Source organism: Euprymna scolopes, chromosome 2 (assembly GCF_053919585.1).
Source record: "Euprymna scolopes isolate OS-2025 chromosome 2, ASM5391958v1, whole genome shotgun sequence".
NCBI lineage: Eukaryota > Metazoa > Mollusca > Cephalopoda > Sepiida > Sepiolidae > Euprymna > Euprymna scolopes.
The window spans coordinates 192,835,896-192,855,599 of NC_136483.1; the positions used below are offsets into that span (position 1 = coordinate 192,835,896).

Consider the following 19,704-nt stretch of genomic DNA (forward strand, 5'->3'; position numbering starts at 1 on the left):
CACTTGTCTCAAAAGTATTTTGCTTACAAAATTATAAAAAATATATAATTTTAATTGTTCAAAGAAAAAAAAAATGGTTATGTTTACTTTCAATGTTTCACGTTTTCCTCAAATCGTCATTCTTATAATTCTTCCTTTTGTAGTTTTAGATTTAATATCATTTAAGAACTTCATACTTTCGCATTTTTAAATCAACTTTTAAATTTGTATCTATCGTCTTTTCCTATACCTATCACTTAATAATTGTTTTGTTTTTCTTTTCCCAATATTAAGTTGTTTTTTCGTCCTTTTCTATTAAAGTTGGTAAAAGAAAATACTAAGTTCTCTTTAAAAAGAAAACGATATCAAATTAATTCATCATGAATATTTGTTATTACATCTTAAATTGCAATGGTGATATTAAAAATATAAATCGAAATGACGTCTTTTGAAAAAAAACAAAAAACGAATTTGGGACGCTGAAAACGTAGATAAGATTATAAACAGTGCATTTTTTTTTTTATTTTTTACTTATTTTAAAGCGATTTATGTGAGAATATGTAAAACCTAATCTGGGCAAAAAGTGGAAAAAATATTTATCCTCTTTTGACAAGACTTTTGTCAAAGATAAATAAACGAGGCTTTTTTGTTCCACTAGATTTTTCCAAGATTACCTGGAATTTAAGACTTAATTTTCTACAGGCATTTATCTTCACAGTACTTGTACTAATAAAAAGAAAACGATCAGGTAAGATCTTGTGTGTTTGTGTCGGTTCATTTCTCGTCACTACGCAACTTTCATAAATACACATTGAATTATTTACTATTAATCGAATATTTATTGAAATTAAAAATAATATAAGACAAAAACTAAAACTAAATTTTAAAATCCTATTATAAAAATTACTGTATTTTTTATTTTACTAATTCTTTCGCCCGAGCAACGCCAAATAATACAGCTAGTTTATTGATAAAAAAAAAAGTCAACAAACTGGAGAAAGGTGTGTTGAAGTTATTTTCTAGTTAATTTACATGTTTAATTTCTTAATTTCCAAAATAAATATTTATTTTTAAAAACATGAATTTTTTTCCAATTAGAATTCAACTAGTTTGTACCAACACGGAGTTGTCATAGAATCTATTTACTTTCTGTTTTGTTCAGCTTTCTTTTTTCCAAATGACTTTTTTTTTTAAGATTTGGAAAATTAAATTTAATTATGATATCGTATGATCATTAAATTATTGATTCAACCGAAACTGTTATAAAACTAATTTTGTTAAATTAATATTTCGATTTGTTTTGATTTATAAAATGACAATGTAAAAAGGTTAAAACATTTTTTTTAATTTTTTAATTAAAATTATTATAACCCCCCCCCCCCCGAAATTTTCTATTCGACAGTTTAAATGCTTCCAAATTCTTTTCAAATTTCGAACAATCATGAAACAATTCATAATTTTTTCATAAAAATTGAACAAACGATTATTTGATATTTATTTACATGAACAAACGACTGATTTGTTTGCGAAGAAATTGAAATGCATTCTGATAGATTTAATTTCTAACTTTTTTTAAATGGGATTTTTCAAATTTGTTTTATTTTAGACTATTAATTTCAACTATTCAATTAATAGTAAATAGAAAAATAAATATGTAATTATCAAAGTTACATGGATACGAGAAACACATATACACGAGATGTGGTCACACAATGTTATTAATAGAAAGATATATTATTGTTGAGAATACTTAGCGTTGTTCATTATATTGCCACCTGAGAAAGAAGAAGGGGTCATTTTAAAATTTTTAAATTGAAACCCATCTAAAAATGAAAAAGTCAACAACATACGAGGTGTATTATGCGTTTACAACAAACGACGAGACCAAAAGTTGCCGTCAGAGAAAATAAGAATTACAACAACAAAATTATTGATGGTTTTTATCTTTGAACGATCCGAGTAAAAAGAAATTAAAATTAACTTAAAATGCTAAAAGAGTTGCAAAGGTTCGTTTCTCAGTTCACCAGGCGTCAGCCATGTTGTGGAAACAATGTAGCTTTAAAAGGACTTTTGTTGATTATTTAGTCAAGTAAGAATTTTTACGGGAAGGAATTAAATTAAACTGTAGTCATGACAAGAAAGTCCGATCTTCCTTGCAACGAATAAACACAACATCAGAGTAGAAAATATTAGCTGGATCGATTTAAACTTGCATTTTCCTGTACGACTCGAGGTTTGAATTTACCAAATTTCAGTGACTTGAAAGTCTCCTCCTACTGTTTGCATTTCTCCTACTCCCTTTCACTTCCTTACCCTTCTTTTTTTTTTTTTTTTTTTCTTTCATTCGAACTTTAACTTGGAATTAGGGCATTAATTTTTAGCATATTTTACAAATTCAGAAAATAGAATGGTAAAAAAGAGAATTGGTTAATTAAAAGAACTATAAACCTCCAATCCTGTTAAAAAATTATTTACTTTGTAAAAAAAAATAAAAATAAAAGGTGTAACATTATTCTCCAAGATTACAAAATAGTAACAAGTGACAAGTCAGAAAGAAAAAAAAAGAAATGTAAAAATAAAATTAATTGAAAATTTTAAACAAGTCCAATTTGCTTTAAAACATGGATCAAAAAAATTTGAGAGTTAATTTAAGTTAAACCAAATCAGTTAGTAGAAAGAGAATGGAAAAATTATTTTAGTTAAAATGAAAAAGTTTATAAAAGTGCAATTTCTTTACTTTTGCATAATTACCTGATAAAAACGAAGCTGACCAGCATTCATAAGCATCAAATTAATAAGATTATTAATAACAATAATAATAACAATAATAGAATTAGCAGAGCTAAAAAATGCCAACCTTGTTTAGAAGGCGACAGGAGTAAGATTAGATTTACTCTCTCTCACGTCAAGATGGAACCGGCTGCTCAGGAGTGGACAAACAACGCATAGATAAAATAGAAACTAAATTGCAGTAATAAGCATCCCGAAAGACATTAATTTTTCATTAAAAAATAATGATAACCATTGTTTTGTTGATATTTTTTGTATCTATTCATGTAAATAAAACAAAACTATAACTGTTAACAACCTGTCACCTCCCTGATATTTGATGGACTCGTCCATTTCAAGAAACCTTCTCTTCGAACGAGTAAACTAAATTTGCAAGTTTTTCTATAAAATGGTTTTTGAAATAAAAGGAATCTTTATAAAAACAAAACGATAAAACCATTTTAAAAACAAAAACATGAAAAAAAAATCATTACGTTTATAAAAATGCGTGCAGGTCTTTATATGTTTATAGACTTTAAATATCCATTAAAAAAAAACATTATACTTATTTTTGTAAGATTCTCCTATTTTTTTTTTAATTCTTAATAAAAATTTGGAATAGCAAAAGTTTAACGGCTTACTAAAGTATATTTTATGAACAATTTATTTTATTAATAATTCATATTAAAACAATTAAAGTAATATTCTATCAATTCAGAATTACTGTTTTTTACGATCGAATTTGAAATAATTCTGAGAAAAAAACATTTCAAAACGTTACATGTTGACGTATGAATAGTTCATATGTTTTATATAAATGATCTTAAAGCAACAAAAATATTGTTGTTTTATAAAAATGAATGCCTTGTCTCCATGTTTTAAAAATAAGAAAATCCCAATTTTGGACCGAGTGTAATGTTTTTATTCCTTAACGCCTTTCATAGGTTCACTAATAATTTTAATTAAAATGTCCAATATAACAATTTGTTATAATTATAGAACTAGCCGTTTTTAAATGTATTTCTATGCGACAGTCTAAATACTTTCAAATTCAGAAGGGTCACGAAGTAATTCTTTTATTTATTTTTTTTTTTTTTTAACTATTAACAAAAGATTAAAATGGCTGACTTGTTCATGAGGAAACCGAAATGCATTCTGGTGGATTTAATTTCGTAATCAAAGCATTTATTTAAATTGCATTTTTAAATTCATTTTTATTTTACGATATCGTACTTTATTCGATAAATACTAATAAATGAAGAAACGCGAATCAAACAGCCGCAGGAGAAATTATCTCCATAATTGTATTGATGTTAACATAAAGATGAAATATTATTAGTGCCAATTTAAAAAATCGTAACAATTGTATTGTAAATTAAAACGTCATTTCAGAATATTAATTTAATTTAAAATAGAACTGTGTTAGTCTTTTTCGAGTGACTATTTTTCTCTCTTCTTCGTTGAATTTGAATCATTTGTTTCGACATGTATTTATGAAGGGGTCTACTTTTCCAAAAACCCTATTGAATAAATAAGATTTCAATAATTTGAAACGAAACCAATGTTTTAACTGAATTTTTTTGAAAAATGATTCTCTTAAAATTTAAAGATTGTGAAGCCCCCCCCACCACAAATAAAACTTTAAATACTACCAAGACACGTTTGTTAATTTTTTACTCCACTAAAATACGAACTTTTATATTTATTGAAATAGAGATTAAAAAACAAATTTGGTCCATTTTTTCTTTCACTTTTAAAAATATGTTAAAAGGTCATAACAATTTATTTAGTCATGCAAAACATACATTACACCACAAGACATTCAAGTACATACAATGTGTGTGTGTGTGTGTGTGTGTGTGTGTGTGTGTGTGTGTGTGTAAAGTAAGCTACACATGAATGTTTGTGTTTCATCCCCATAGGAATTCGTCAGACTAAATCGGGGTGTGAAAAAAAGTTTATGTAGCTTACTTGCTATACGTATGGTTAAGTAAACACCGACGCAAAATACACACGTCATTATCTCATATATATATATATATATATATATATATATATATATATATATATATATATATAAAATGAAATCACAAAATAACTATTTTACGCACGAGTGTATGTATGTGTAAAAGAAGTTATTTTGATTTGATTTTTTTTTCATAAAAAGGACAGCTTATATAATTTCTTGCTATTTAATAGCAGCTATTAAATGTGTTTATCAAGATTAGCAATTAATAATTTGAAAATTGAAACGTCAAAATGGCATTGCACTGTAAATGCTATTGCAGTCGTTGTTAAAATAAATGCAATTCTAATGGAAGACAGGATTTGTTTTCATTGTTGCAACCTTTTTCTCCTTTCTTTTTAACGTTTTTTTTTCTTTATTAATTTTTGAAGAACAGTCTATTTGTATTTGTTTATTAAGTGATAATAAAAATAAAATGACAAAAAAATTCGTAAAATGGATTAAAACTGCAGTAAATTGTAAATTTTTTCATTTATAGCAGTTCTAAAGTTTATTAGTATTTTTATTTTATTGCTTTTATTTTTACTAGTTCTTGCAGGAGTTATTACCAATAACAAAAATGGATGCCGTTCCCTGGAACCTGAGTGACAGTGACATGTCATCATTAGTGATTGTCCACTGACAATAATCGGTAGTGCTACCTGGAGTCTGAGTGACAAGCCTTCCCAGATTTCTAGTTTATCCACCTCTTTCGACCACCATAGCAAATAGATTTGCATTATTTCAACAGCCGCTTACCATTAATTATTCGCTAGCAACAACAATTGGTCTTGAAGGTTTGAGTGGCAAAACCTCTATAGGGTCCCACCCAGTAGTCACAGTACTCTCCGTACTTTCCAATGGAGATCTAGTTGTGCCCTCTCTCCTCAGTCTTTCATCCTTGGCCCTTCATGATTATTTTATGCGATATCACCCAGGTTGATGCTAACAAAATATGTTTATTGGGGGTAGTTTGTGCGATTTTTTTGCAGTTTCAGTTTTCTCGGGTTCACGTAGTGCAGTTTCAATATTTGTATATTATTTATGTTGCAAATCTTATGTGACTTGAATGACTGATTTAGCGTTCGTAAGTACATGTTAGTTGGTTTCTGCATTCGATGATTTTCATTATTATTATTATTATTATTATTATTACATATATAACACAAAAAATGGGGAGTTCACGAAAAAATATACATAAAAAGTCTCTATATTTCAAAAGATTTATTTTCTGCTTTTATATTTTAAAAAGTGAAGACTATCTTTTTGATCGGTCTTTTCATTTTTAATCAGGTAAATAAAGCTTGATGATTCTTAAAATAAGGAAAATATGCTTTTTAGAAACTACAGAGCGTTATTTAATTTAAATGTGGCTGATACTAAATGTTATCGAAAAAAAAACATCTCAGAAATCGTAAAAGATTTATTTGTTTGATTGTGAAAGCTAAACATTTTGATTGGGAGAATGGTTTAAAGCCTTATTAGAACTTTGTATTGTAAATAATTTCAAGTTTACTCGGAATTGTGTACGATTGTGAAAAACTGTTGAATACAGCAAAGAAATTGAAGGTGAATGAAATGGATTCATTCATTAAATGTGCGCATGTGTGTAGCGTGTGCGTGTATTTATGTGTGTGCGTGTGTGTGTTTATGTGTGTGTGACTGTGTCGCTGTTATTGAATGCGTGCGTCCCCCCTCCTTTCGCGCATGTGCGCTTGTTGAATTATTTTAAAAGAATTCTGAAATAAAATAAATAAGTTTTTATTTGAGGACGAAAACTAGTTTAAATAGCTCGATCGTTGTTGTTTTTAATTTGTTTATTGTTGTATGTTGCAATAAAAAAATTTTGTAAGCGAAACAAACCCAATCTTTAAAAAATATATATCTGCAGGTCTAAATTAATCTTTTCGATACTCACGAAATGGCCGCATTTGTGGCTTCATTTTTATTTTTTTAACCTCTTGAAAAGGTTTTCTCGCAAATTGTTCAAAAAACCCCAAAAGTGATTTCTACTGCGTTGGGTCAAAACAGTTTTACTGATAGGCGACAGATTTTTGAAAAAAATAAAGTTTTCCGGAATAATCATGGGGTAAATCTTAGAAAGAGGAGGAGGGGTATTATTTTAATTTAATTTTTTATATATATTATTTAATGACTTATTTATTTTCAATAAGATTCTTACAGACAGCCATGTCCGGTCAAACTGTGAACCCTTTTTTATTTTAAAACCAAAATTGGCTTTAATTTATGGAGCTGAAAAAATTATTTTTCCGAGTAACATAAAAATTAACAACAAAAACATTTGTCATACTCAAAAAACATTTGACCATTTTTGATGCAGTTAAAATTGCGATTCGTTGAAAATAAAATTAGTGACCTTCTGGCTTGAGTGGCGATTTTATTTTAAAGAAAACGGAAGGAGAAATTAAATATATTGATGTTTGGGGAGAAATAAAAACAATAACAACTATCGTTCTTTTCGTATTTTAAGGTGTAAGAATTAATAAATAAAGCAGATGAATAATAAATCGAAAAACAATGATTGATTTGACCTTTCATTTTGTTTTCCGATTATGCAAGAATAATTGAAATTCACTGAAGTGAAAAATTATTCGTTTAAAAAAAATGGTTTAGGTCTCGAAAATATTATTTTAAAGTGTAGCTTAATATTCGTCGTTAATTATAAAAATAAAACATTTTAATTAAAGCATTTGCATAACTAATAAAATCGTTATATATATATATATATATATATATATATATATATATATATATATATATATATATATATATATATATATATATATATATATATATATATTGTAATTAGTTTTGTTTGGGAGGGTCATTTTCTTTCTTCTTTTTTGAACTAACAGCTATTTTTAAAACAAAATGTGTAAATTTAATTTTAAAATTTAAATTTTTATTATTTGGTGGAAAATCGATTTTTTTTTTAATTTTGAAAAATAATTTATAAATGAAGGTGAATAAGATAGGAATGTAGATATTAAACTGATAAGTTAGTTAACTGATTTGCTTTGCAGTTTAACTGCTTATATAAACTTCCTACAATACACGTGTCTGTTTAGCTAAACCAAATTGAAATTAGCATTAAAAAAAAATATATTAAAAAAAAAAAAAATTAATTAATTTCTTTTCATTCATAAATAATTAAAAGGCAGAAAAAAAAACACCTTTTCTTTTGCGTAACACCAATCAATTAGAAGAATGTTTTAAGATTAATAAACCTGAATAACTTTGTTAAAATTAAAATAAATAAATAACAAGCGTAATTCTATTTCCCATTTCGAGATTTATTATCGTTTTCATGATTTATAAAAGAATAAGATAATTAAAAAATATTTATTTTATTGTACTTCATAATTTTTTTACATTTCCTGATAAACCTTGAACTTGGTTCATAATTGCCAATGTCGGACTAAAACAATTATTAATTCACCCACCGAAAGACGTGAAACATTTCTACAATTATCATCACGTCCACATAATTTCGGATTAAGCATTAAATTGTAATTTTAAGATATCTACTTTTAAAAATATTATCCTTTTATTCTGTTTTCATTAAAACTCCGTTTTACGATTTAAAACATTAAAAAGAAAACATTCCCTTTTTTTGTGTGTGTGCAAATGTTTTATTGTTTTTTTTGTTTTTTTTTTTATAAAGTTATTGCAAAATTATTATTATTTAATTTAAACTTATCTTGTTTGGGGATTTTCATATTTATTTTAGTAAACTTTTTAGGCTCGTAGTGAATATTGGTCTGTGTTATCGTTTGCATATTTTTCTTTTCAACAAAAATATATACAATTTCATAAATTAAAAATTTAAAAAAGAAAAAAAACACATTTTAATCAATTATTCGCTTTGTGGTCCTAAAATTACATTTTGCAATTTAATGTCATTCATGAAGATAATTTAATATCAACTCGGTGTTTTTTTTTGTTTTTGTTTTTTTGTTTGTTTTTTTTAAGTATTATTTGGGGTAAAGTTAAAGATTAACACTCACTGTTCCCCCTCCCAAAAGTGAAATTAAATTCTTTACTTAGTGAATTCTGTATGAACAACCTGAAAAACTTGGCAGAAAAAAGAAAAAAAATTATTTTAGAATTTAGAGTTGGGGATCAGTTTAGCATATAAATTTAACGTAAAATAATACTCGTTTTACGATCCATTCTAGCGTTTTAGGACAATTAACCTAAAATAGATAAATTCTATGCGCTTCGCTTTGATGTCTACTTTTTAAAACGATTGTGTGTGGTTTTACGATCTTGCCAATCGGACTTTAGGATTAGTGGTAAAAAAAAAAATGGAGTTAACAGCTCTTAACAGTTAAAATGGCCCCGAAATGGAGGCTCATTTTACGTTAAATTTACATACGAATGTGATTGCCTGCTATAAATTCGAAAATATTTATTTAGTTAGTTTCTTTTCTTCTTGACAAGTTTTTTTTTTTTTTACATAGTGTTCACACGTAATTACCTAAAAATAGTAGAATCTCGTTCGGGAGGGTGGATAGCCGAAAGTGTTCATCTAAAAATTTACGATGATTTTTTTTTTTTTTTTCTAAGCTTAATTAGATAAAAAGAATTGAACATTTTGACCAGTAGGAAAAAAGGATTAAAGACAATGCAATTTTAAAACTTGATAAAAAAATATGTGCAAAAAAACAAAACAAAACACGTTCTCTTAAATAAATAGTTATTAATTCAAATCTTAATTAGTTCTAACATCTCAAATTGTATAATTTTTAAACTATAAATCAAGTTGTCATATTATAGAAAGAGAAAAGTCGCCGAAAACGTACAAAAACTGTAATTGAACCTCATGGGATTAAAAAAAAAAAATTTTTTTTTTAACTTTTTCTCGATTCTTTCTTTATTTTGTTTCTTTTTGCTTCCAAACCATCAAAAGAATTTAAAAACAAACAAAATAAATAATATCGTAATTTTGTTTTCTTGTACTAATTTATTTTTTATCATCTTTAAATACAAATAGATCAACAACTGAGCTCTAAAAATCTTAAAAAAAAAAAAAAAAAAATAAAATAAAGAAAAAGAACCCCTTTCTTTTTAATGGCACCACAAGACGTTTTTGTAATTATCAATCCATTATTTATTTATTTTTTCCTTAACTGACATTGATAAGAAAAGAAAAAACAGAATTCAAAATGATTTTAATTTACAAACTACTATTACAGTAGTAGACAATAAGTTATTATGTCCACTATACTGCTGTAACGTGAATGACATTTAAAAAAAAAATTATATTAAAAGACTTGATTTTAATGTGTTAAATCTCCATTGCGTTCCCAAGCGATTTATAGTGAAATAATTGGCTTTGAATTCCCCCGTCCTCAAAAAAAATACACGATTTTCTAAAAAATAAAGTTGTTTTTTAATTTTTTATTTATTTATTATTTTTTTAATGAATATACATTACACCAAATGTAACTTGTCTATTTTACCTTTAAAAATGGACACTGACATTATAGACGGTGAAAATAACAAAATTTACGACTTTTTATATCCTAAAACTATTGACGTTGCCAAGAAGTCTTTTTTATATTTTAATTTTGCTTCTCTTTCCTTTTTTTAAAACTATGCCGTTCCTATTTTTTCTTTAAATAGAATTACAAAACTTTGATTTAATTATTACGTTATTGTTGAGTGATTATTTTTAAAATCAAATTGTTATGAATCTATCATTTTATTGTGTTAAATTTAATCTTTTCTATTTAATGTATTTATTTGCTTCCCCACCAAAGCAAATTAGACACAAGGCCGTTTTTAATGTGGGGTAAAAACCAGCTCCCCTAAAAGTAGGCAAAAAGGGGGCACTCTGGTTACCAAAAATAATAATTGCCCCAGTATAGAGGGGGTCCCCTCCATTGACTGGTACAAATTATCTTAAGTGTAGTACTACACTTTGATCCAGCTTCCGAAATTTTTTAATATTTTAATTTGCTAAGAATTTTAAGGCCAGTTTAAATTATTTTCTATTCAACAGTTTAAACGCTTTCAAATTCCTTTACAATCTTGATGAGTGGCGAGGTAATTTTTTTAATTCTTAACAAAAGATTGAAATGGTTGACATTTTTGCAAATAAAATTTGTTTTAGTACATTTATTTACTGCATTCTTTATTCCAATAAATTTTCGATAGTAAATATAATAAAATATTAATTCAATTCTCCCCTCGCCAATCTTTCTCAAAAAAACACCCGACTAGCTGAAACCACCGTCAATAACTTCCCCCACTCCTTATCTGTGTCTAAATCAAAACGTAGATTCCATGAACAAAGCTTCTTTCTTAGAACTACACGCCTGTGGAACTCTGTTCCGCTTGCCTGTTTCCCTCCCGATTTCAACCTGGATGTCTTCAAGTTCAACACAAACAAATTCCTGATGAACCGCCCCCTTAAGTAATGACACTTTATCAATTCTCCAATACTATTACTACACTATCCCATTGATTACTGTACACAAAGTAACCCTTATCCCCGAGTACCCCTTGGGCCTTGATAAGTGGTGAACTCCATGTAAAAAAAAAAAAATCACATCGTCAAGCGTGAATTTTTTTTATGCTTTGTTTTTCTTTTATTTATTTATTTATTTATTTTACTCTTTTTCATCCCAAACAAATGATAGTGACACTTGGGACTATATATGATCGTATATAGCAGGGTACTATGGAGACTTGAGCAGCGAGATGTTTGTTCACATTGATTTAAACATCGGCAGGTTAGTACAGTCAGGAAAGCAGGAAACAAGGAAGGGATTCCAAAGTCTAGCAGTCCAAGGAAAGAAACTATTAGAGAAGAAAACTTTCTGAATTCTGGGGATCTCAACGATAAAGAGGTGGGATTTTGTTGCTTTTCAGGTTAATCGGAAGTATGTCCACCAAAGTGGCACAAGTGTTATGAGTTCACCAGAGCATGTTCCATTAAAATACTTGTCAAACAGGAACAGGGATGTAACATTTCAGCAAAGGAACAGAGGTTGGATCTTTGCCAATAGTGCTGAACTTACTTTTTTGGTCTCTATTTTAAAATGAAAGACTAGTATAATGCACTGGGTTTGGCAAGCCCTTGGTTGCCACTCGAATGAATGCCGGAACTGTGATCTCAAATGGACAGCGAGCCATTCAACATTACAAGTAATGCTCCAATTGAAATGAATGGCTCTTGTCTTGGGGAAGCTCCATGTCTTGACAAGCTTCTTAGACTGACCTTCACTTCTGATCATACATCAAATCTGTTGCCAAGATCGTTAGAAAAATGGTTGGAATATTCTATCACTCCAGTAGGTATCTCATTGCTGATGCAATTCTCTGTATGAAAGTCAGGTAGGTCCTAAAATGAAGTACTGTTGCCACATCTTGGCCGGAGTTGTTTGGTGCACTCTATTGTCCTGATAAAGTTCAAAACCGGTTTTAAAACCTAGTAGATGAAGCCCTTTTCTTTTCCTAGCAACCTCTTTCCTTCAGATGAGACTTTGCAAACCTGTCTCTACTTGATTCTTATTTTTATGGCAAGTGCTTGTCTGAACTCCAATTTATGATTCCCCTTGCCAAACTTTCACAAAATAGACTTACAACCACAATATATACTTTCCCGCACTCTCTAACTGTGCCTAAATTTAAACACAGATTCCATTAATAAAGCTTCTTCCCAGGCAGCATGCATACTGCAGATTTAACCGACATAAGTCCAGTTCAAACAGACAGAAGTATATAGAAGCTAAAAGTAACGTTAAGAAGGAAATAGCGACAGCTAAGAGAGAATTTACTGAAACCACTAAAAAACGCATCGAAGCACAAAAATTGGGAACCCGTGACTTCTGGAAAATCTACAACAGTATAGTAAATAATGGGCAATCAACAATTCCCCCACTAACCAACAATCACGAGGTTGTTTGCTCAGCAACCGACAAGGCTAATATGCTTGCCAGTTGGTTTGCCTCCAACTCCACACTGGACCCTTCCAACCACCCGCTGCCTGACTTTCCTTTGCGGACAGACGCCACGCTAGACGATCTAAAAATCACTCCTGCTAAGGTGCATGCTATCATAAAAACCTTGACACTTCAAAAGCATGTGGACCTGATCTCATCCCAACTGTGCTATTAAAAAAGTGCTCAGCCGAAGTAGCTCCAGTTCTCTCCAAACTCTACAACAAATGCCTTAAGGAATCATGCTTTCCGGGCTGTTGGAAAACTGCTTCTGTGGTACCAGTATTCAAGAATTCTGGCGAAAGAACTGATCCATCAAATTATCGCCCCATTAGCCTCCTCCCACTTTTCGCCAAAATATTTGAGACCATAATTAACCATGCTCTAGTCCATCACCTTACAGATTCTAAACTTCTGACTGACAAACAATATGGATTTAGACAAGCCCATTCCACCGCAGACATCCTCACTGTAATCTCTGAACATATATACCATTCACTGGACAAAGCAGGGCAGGGCAGAGCGGTAGCTCTAGATATATCTAAGGCTTTTGACAGGGTATGGCATGAGGGTCTCTTCAGGAAAATTAAATCATACGGTATCACTGGTAGAATACTTAACATAATTAAATCCTTCTTAGATAAGAGAAAAATCCAGGTTGTCCTCGACGGTCATACATCTAAACAATATGATATAAATACGGGAGTGCCTCAGGGGTCTCTCCTTGGACCTCTATTGTTCCTAATATTCATTAATGACCTCCCCGACAAAACTGCCTCTGAGATGGGTATATATGCTGATGACACCACACTCTATAACAGGCATGACAGGAAAACAAATGAATACTTAACTAAAAAATGGCAAAAACACTAGAGGATGACCTCCGATCTATAGTGGAATGGGGACAAAAATGCATGGTCACGTTCAATGCTGCCAAGACTAAACTGGTTTCCTTCAATAATTACAAGAAACCTTCTCTGCCACCAATAGCAATGGCCAATGACTCCCTATCTGAGAGTACACCTTTCAAACTGCTTGGCCTAATGTTCACAGGAAGCATGAGTTGGAATAATTACATTGAAAACATTGCCAGGGCCGCTGCAAAGAAGGTAGGCTCTCTCTACTGTGCTAGAAAACTACTGACACCTGAAAGTATCCTGTACCTCTATAAGGCCACCATTCGTCCATGTATGGAGTATTGCTGTCACATATGGGCTGGTGCATCTGCTGCTAGTCTCTCGCTCCTAGATAAGGTTCAAAAGAGAGTCGCCAATCTGACAGGCCCTGAACTGGCATCTAAGCTTCAGTCTCTGTCCCATCAATGAAACGTTGCATCCCTCTGCCTGTTCTACAAGTATTTTAATGGTGAATGCTCTAACGAACTGCAGACACTTGTGCCCCCACGACGTAAATACCCCCGACAAACCTGACAAGCAGCTAAATCCCATCCCTTCGCAGTAAAGATCCCTAGATGCAAGAGAGCCTTTTACTCCATTTAGTTTCTTCCCCAGAACCGCTAGACTCTGGAATTTCATTCCAGGTCCCTGCTTCCCCAACTGTACTGACATGCAGAAGTTCAAGTGTTACGTGAACTGACATCTTGCTGCCCAAATCTTTATATAGTGCCCCAGTAGTTGCTGCCCCTGATAGTAGCCCCCTACACCAAAGTGGCAATGTGCCTTGTTTGGGATGAAAATATAAAAAAAAAAAAATGCCTGCCTGTTGAACACTGTTCTGCTGGCCTGCTTCCCAGTTAAATACAACATGGTAGCCTTCACATCTAATGTAAACAAGTTCTTGTTGAGCCGTCCCCATAAATAATCAAATTATACCCAATTTACACCATTAACAATTACTACACTATCACCTTTATTAACTCTTATCCTCGAATGGCCTTCGGACCTGGATAAATGGTGGCTCCCAAGTTAAAAAATTTAGGAATCAGAAGGAATTAACAGCAAGAAGAGAAGAGGAAGAAAATAAAGCAACAAGAAACCCCACTCACTATCGTAACAAAGGTAAGCCATGGTTTGTATTTCAAACATTTTATTTCAAAGCAAAGTCAATAGTATCAGTATACAATTAAAACGATAAAGAAAAAATGAAAGTATAAAAACGATGGTCAACAAAAAAAACAACAACCAAAATGTGTGTACCAACGTTATCGTCAACAAATTTCAGTGATGGGTACTATTGTTTTCCTTTCTATTTTTCCCTTTCTCTAGCGTAATTTACCATTCACTTTTTTCCCTAATGTCCAGAGGGGGGGGGGATATCTTTTGTTTAAAATCAACACGCCATTCCTTCATCCTCCGGGTCTTCTTTTATTTCAAAAGATTTTACAGATCACTCTGCTAGGATTCTGACAGAAACTGCGATTTTTGAGGAATCTGGTGAAACAGCTAGCAGAGACTTATCAACTAACTCTCTCTCTCTCTCTCTCTCTCTCTCTCTCTCTATCTCTCTCTCTCTCTCTCTCTCTCTCTCTCTCTCTGTTTATTGACCCTCTCCAAACTGACTGCTGGTATTATGTTGTGAGTGTTATTTTTGAAGTACCAAATATGCGAGTATGTTACATTGTTCTTATTTAGATGACGACTTATATATTTGTTGTTGTTCATGTTGTAAGAGTCTTAGTATGTTCATGTTGTGTGATCATGTTGTGGGATGCTAGATATTATATATATTCATTGTGAGTGTTCATATTGTCTTAGGATATTCATGTTTATGGAGATAACATATTGGAGACATAAACAGGGTATATATATGAGAGAGACACAGTTCTGTATATATATATAATAGACAGTGTACATGTTACTACAAGAGCACCAAGCCTGTAATTCAACTAGAATAGATTTTTGAATATCTTGATAGATAGACCGATAGTGCATTTGACATTTACGTTGCCAGTTGTACATTTTTATAAACACAAAGTTCATATTAATACAATTTCACTTTACATTTGTTTTGGTGATGATGATTTTCACAAAGTTCTTATAATATAAATGGGCAATATCTTTTCTGTTGAATAACAACATGAAGACGCAGATACAAAACCACATGATGATACGTTTATGTCTTCTTTGACCGGTCGGACATGATTTTGTATTTCAGGGATTCAAAGTTGTTACATGGTTATCTCTAAACCCTCCCACTTCCAGAGGGAGCCTGGACTCTAATGGAGAATCGGTCTGATCTCTTCTGCTCTCTGATCTGACTGATCTGATTCCCCCTAACTAACTTTGAACTCTTTCCTATATTGAGAAATCACATGCATATCTGGTCAACGTGACCACAACTCACATGTTTCCAACATGCGCGATTTGCACGATTTTGAAACCATTTCTGATGACCAGGAAACTTCCCAGTTTCAAATTAACCTACTTGTCTAATTCTGTAACCCATATTTTTATTATGCATTCTTTCTAAAAATGTGAATAGTTTCCAGCCAAATTTGTCTTTATTAAATATTTTAACAGAATCAACAATTTACTGGACATTCCATTTCTAATGACATTCTGTGTTTATTTTAACTTATGATCGGAATTCTCAATTCCAAGTCTAGCTTTGAAAGTTCGAATCTTTGACTATCCTATTTCATATTTACATTTAACTAATTCCCTATTTTTTACTTACATGAAAAGGGAACAGCCCTTATCATGTAACACTGGAACTCACTGTGGAAAAACAGCTCTGCTCTGCTATTTATCCTGAAAATGTGGTCGGGCAGGGCACAATTTTCCTCCTCAATCATCCAATCAACACATGGCATATTGACTCATGCAGAAGTAGGTTAATCCATCCAACATGCCAGACCGACTGACATAATTCAGGTTTTCGCCAATTGCAGCATGTCTTGAGTTTTAGCCGGGATTGACGGGTTACTTCTCCAGTTTTGATGATTTCCTTTATCATCAACCGAAATGACATTTCCACTTTTGCGTGGAGACAATCATTTTAAAATAATTTTTTCAATCAGAATCTCCAACTCGACTGACCCACGACTTCCAAGTCCATATATGATCTCATTACCATGGTCAGATGCGCAACTCTCTTTCAGTTGACATTTTCTTTTTGTTCTCAAACCGACATGACATTCCTCTTTTTGTGCGGAGACAAATCTTTAATAATAATTTTAAACCAATCCTTTCATTCAAATCTCAAAGTGAATCAGCTTTTACCTTTCTGCGTGGGCATCTTTAACAGCAATTCAAAATAAATATCCAATCAAAATAACCGATTATGAAAGCCATGCTTGCCCCGTTTGTTATATAATCATTATTAGTATTATTGTTCTTATTCTTGTTGTTTAGATTCTTATTAATAGTGAGAGTCTTAGAGTCTTAGAGAGGGAGATGTTGTAAATGTTCTCTATCTATCTAAAAGCCAAGTACGTCCAAGGATGGAATACTGTTGCCATATCTGGGCAGGAGTTGCAAAAAACAGCCTATCCTGCCTTGACAGAGTACAAAATAGACTTTGTGGCTTAGTGGGGGATGCCCTTTTCTCTACCCTGCAACCTCTCTCCCACAGAAGAGACGTTGTGAGCCTATCCTTGTTTTATCATTATTTCCATGGCAGGTGCTCGTCTGAACTCCAATCTCTGGTCCCTCCTCGCCAATCTTTCACGAAAAACACCCGTCTAGCCGAATCCACTGTGAAAAATTTCCCCACTCTTTATCTGTGCCTAGATCAAAACGTGGATTCCATGAACAAAGCTTCTTTTTTAGAACTGCACGCCTGTGGAACTCTGTTCCGTCTGCCTGCTTCCCACCGGACTACAACTTGGATGTGTTCAAGTCCAATGTTAACAAATTCCTAATGAACCGCCCCCTTAAGTAAACACTTCATCAAATCTCCACACTAACGTAATGTACTTGCAATAACCCTTATCGCTGAGTGGCTTCCGGGCCTTCATAAGTGGTGATCACTGTATAAAAAAAAAAAAAAAAAGAGAGATTGTTCGTGTTATGACGCGATTCATATTTATAAAATGTTTGTACTTAGAAGTGTAAAAGCTCTTTGAGTGAGGAGATAGTCTTCAGACAGTCTTAGTGTTCATATTGTGTATGTAAGATGTGTATGTAAAGACATTTTAAACCACAAGATATACAAGACATATAATAACAATTTTCACTTTACCTTTTGGTAGAATTACAACACAAAGACGACGTTTATAAAAACACATGATGGGTTTATTTCTTCTCACGACCGGTTGTGGTTTTCTCATCAAGAATTCAAAGCTTCATTCTAAGTTTCAAAAGTGACCGTCTCGTTTCTAGATGTTCGAATGTCTATGTCTGGACTGTCGTCTGTCGTCCTCAGACTCTCTCTCTTTCTCCCCCAGTTTCTCCTCCAGTTTCTCTCAAGTTTCTAACTATATCTAGAACTTCCCATTTTCCATGACGTCATACACATGTTAAAACATGTGTCTTCTTTCACGTGTTCTGGACATGCGTGTCCAAAACTTTTTCCTTTGTTTACAAAAGGAATTTTAACCTATATTCCCAGTAACCTATTTTTCCAATATGTTAAAAACATGTTTATTAAATTATCTTGTATAGTTGCATTCCTCAATTGAATTTTTCATAACAGAATTGACAACGTACATTCTTTTCTTGAAACTATTTTATCTCTAAGCTAAACAATGGTTTGTTTTACATTCCATTTTCTAATTCTCTCTCGTAATCTATTTCTAAACCTAATTTACGAGGTTCGAATTTCGTCTATTCTATTTCATTTTCATTTTAACTAAATCTCTCTATTTTTATACTTGCATGAAAAGGGGGCAGCCCTTATCATGTAACACTGTTTAGTGCGTTCAATTCTATTACTCAGCAGTCAAATTATAAACAAACTGGCTTTTAACTTTTTGTGCAGAATTAAATCTTTAACCAAACAATTATGTATTTGCCATTTTTGCATAAATATTGCATCATTTTATTATCTAGCCAAACATATGGACATACTAGCCCTCATAATTACTAGTTGATCTATTGCTAATGTAATCAGGACCTATAGGTATTATGGCAATAGCTTGGCCTGGGGGTTGGATTTCTTGGGACTAGCCACACTGAGAGGGCACTGGGTTTTTGCCCAAGCAACAGCGTTACACTAGTGATAGATGCACCAGTCCCTATGTGATAACAATACTTCATGCATAGGTGAATAGTGGCTTTGTAAAGATGTGGGATACTCTCTAGTGTGAGTAATTGTCTAGCACAGTAAAGGGAGTCCAGTTTTTTTAACCGCAACTTGTCGAAGCAATCAGGAGCTATGTTAAAACAAAATCAGACTGTAGTGTGCAGTAAACTGTTTCAGTCGCAGAGCAAAATGTACTAAACGGATGATCTCTTCTTCACCATTTGAAATGGAAGGAAAGGAGCACTTACATTTCGATTGCAGACGATTATGCCTCATTTACTGTTGGGCACTATGGAAGAGCAATTGTGGTGTTTGATGGTTGTGAGGTTGGACCAAGTATAAAGGACTATGTGCATCAGAGACAAAGTTGAAAGTTGAATGTCACCAAGGTAAACCTTAATAAGGCAACAATATTTTCTGGGAAAAAGGATAACTTTTTGTTGAATGCAGTAAACAAGCAAGCACTGTCCAGCTAATCATAGAAACATAAGCAGAAAGGATGTGATGTTATTCAAGCAGAAAGAGATGCTGACATTGAGATTGCAAAGGCAGCTTTCAGTAGGTCTGCTTTCAGATCAACAAGCTTTAATGGGGAAGACACAAATCTTCTTGTTCTCTTGCTGTTTCATACAGGTGTTTCCAAATCTACTGCACTCTATTTCTGCTCTAACAAGGTAAATATATCTATATAATATCAAGGTTCTCAAACAAGTGTTTGGTGAAGCAGTGTGCAATGACCTATTGTTTCTGCATGCCTTTACAGGATGTGATTCGGTGTCCAGGGTGTTAAGGATTGGAAAGAAGTCGGGGTTCCAGCAAATCATCAAAAGAGAAAAA

At 31.8% G+C, this 19,704-nt stretch overlaps 2 protein-coding genes across 2 annotated transcripts in view; one reads left to right on the forward strand and one right to left on the reverse strand.

Annotated features, from left to right (window-relative positions):
* The window catches only part of LOC145300456 (uncharacterized), a 62,889-nt gene extending 60,024 nt beyond the window's left edge, over window positions 1–2,865 (reverse strand). The window contains exon 1 of the mRNA XM_080144484.1: window positions 2,731–2,865. The gene's annotated coding sequence lies outside the window, so the exon portion shown is untranslated. The remainder of the gene's footprint in view (window positions 1–2,730) is intronic.
* A 2,928-nt stretch (window positions 2,866–5,793) lies between these two features.
* Window positions 5,794–19,704, forward strand: part of LOC145300472 (uncharacterized) — a 49,139-nt gene continuing 35,228 nt past the window's right edge. The window contains exon 1 of the mRNA XM_080144488.1: window positions 5,794–5,840. The gene's annotated coding sequence lies outside the window, so the exon portion shown is untranslated. The remainder of the gene's footprint in view (window positions 5,841–19,704) is intronic.